This window comes from Tinamus guttatus, unplaced genomic scaffold (assembly GCF_059628265.1).
Source record: "Tinamus guttatus ecotype Peru unplaced genomic scaffold, ASM5962826v1 Tinamus_guttatus_pri_ptg000650l, whole genome shotgun sequence".
In the NCBI taxonomy this organism is placed as follows: domain Eukaryota; kingdom Metazoa; phylum Chordata; class Aves; order Tinamiformes; family Tinamidae; genus Tinamus; species Tinamus guttatus.
Window position 1 is genome coordinate 1018444 of NW_028289184.1, and position 2181 is coordinate 1020624.

Genomic DNA, 2181 nt, shown 5'->3' on the forward strand with positions numbered 1-2181 from the left:
AAGTGATACAGGAAAAATCAAATGGAAGCCACAGCAAGACCATTCAGACATGATGCCCTTAGCACTGTTTGCTTCCAGTTCCCACAGTGAATTGATCCTCAGCTTCCCTGTGTAGGCAGGAGCTGGACGCACGGGCAGTTCAGTGCCTGCCCGTGAGGAACAACAGCTTTTACTGCAAAGGAGCCAGTGCGGAACGGCTGCACCGAAGCACACAGCCTCTCCCAGCAGTAAGGCAGGAAGAAGGCCCAGCAAGCACAGGGTTGAGTGGTGCAAAAGAAATGGCGAGGCTGCTGGGAAGGGTCCCTGCAGGGCACTGTGGTGACTGGAAATCACTGAGGCTGAGGATGACAACGCCAGTGAGCCTGAAAGAATCGGGCTTCACGCATCCCTGGTGCTGGGTGGCTGCTAGGGCAGCAGTTCCCACTCCAGTGAGAAGTGAAAAGGCTTGGTCTTTCCCATCGGGGTGGAAAGAGAAGAGGCAGAGCCTGCTCCAAAGTTGGGATAATCCCTCTGAAATCCAGTTTTAGACTTTCTTCTCCATCTTGCTTGTGGATCTTGCAATTTTACTGCTTCTGAACAAAGCCAGCTGGGGTCAAGATGCTGAGGGACACTAGGGCTCCCAGGGGACTCAAGCCGTGTCTTGGCTGGGTTGGCCCTCCTCACCATGAAGCGTGGGGCAGGACTGGAGGGCTTTCCCTGGCTAGCCTTCACAAAACTGCTGCCTGGGGGCTACAGAGTCATGGGTTCCTCCTTCCTGGGGGTGCCCAGACTGGATTCAGAGCAGAGATGAGCCCTGACCAGCTACAGAAATGGCTCAATCCCCAACCATTTTGGCTCCCTCACAAAAATGGCCTTTTCCTTCCAGCGCTTGCTGAAAGGGCTGGAAGGAAATTCCAGGAAATTCCCTCCATCAGCATTGCCAAGGGCATGACATTTCCAAATGACTTGCCATATGATCTGCCAGCATCCTATCCTGCTCCCACCTGTTTTGCTCTCCCTATCAACAGCAACTCTATCAGAGCCTTTCATCTGGTGGGACTGGGGAAAACATGGGGGTTTCCTATTGCCCTTCCTGCCCTTTCTGTCCAGGGGCAGAGGCCAGGATGAGCCATAGCTCCTCATTTCATCAGCTGACAGTTCCCCAAAGGCTAAAATGTACAAGGGCATGGAAAACTCCCAGGCTGGCCCACAGTTCCCTGCACCCCGTGATGACCCCATGGTCATCTACCTGCCTAGGGAGGGAAATGTCAAGGCAGCTGCCTCTTTCACCCCTCTTCTCTCATGTTGATTATGTCACTTCTGCCTTGGAAGGGACCTCGTGGCAACCATGTGCATGTGGTCCATATAATCCATAACTTGTCCATTATGGCTGCTGTTGATGGCAGTCCTTCGATCCTGCCAGTCCCAAGTCAAGACATCAAAATGAGTCAGGGATAATCCTAAGGGAAGGAGGGGAGAAAGACCTGCCTGAGACAGCCAGCCACAAACATATGTAACACGTGTGGACAGAGACCCTTATGATACTGTCAAACCAGAAACCCCACCACAGCCAAAACATTTCCACTGGGAATGCCAAAAGCTGTAGAGAGTCATTAGTCTCTAACTCTGTTCCTGGACATCTCAGTAAAGGTCCTGACTGTCTCCGTCTCAGCTCCTGAATACTTCCACAGCCCCAAGCCAGCACTGCAGAGGCAGCAGATAATGTCAAGGTAGTCCTGCACAGAGCGCAGCACATCATAGGATCATAGAATCATTATGGTTGGAAAAGACCTTCAAGATCCTCAAGTCCCACTGTAAAGCCATCACCACCATGCTTGCTAAACCATGTCCTCAAGCGCCTCATCTACATCTTTCGTGAACACTGCCAGGGACAGTGACTCTACCACTTCCTTGAGCAGCCTATTCCAATGCTTCACCACTCTTTCTGTGTAGAATTTTTTCCTAATATCTAACCTGAACCTCCCCTGGCACAACTTGAGGCCGTTTCCTCTTGTCCTAGCGGTAGTTATTCCGGAGAAGAGATCAACCCCCACCTCACTGCAACCTCCTTTTGGGTAGTTGTAGAGAGTGATACGGTCTCCCCTGAGACTCCTCCAGACTAAATAATCTTCATCCTCTGTGTATGCAAGAGTGAGGGATGATGGTTAAGGTAGTAGTAGTAGTGCGCCAACCTAAGCAAGT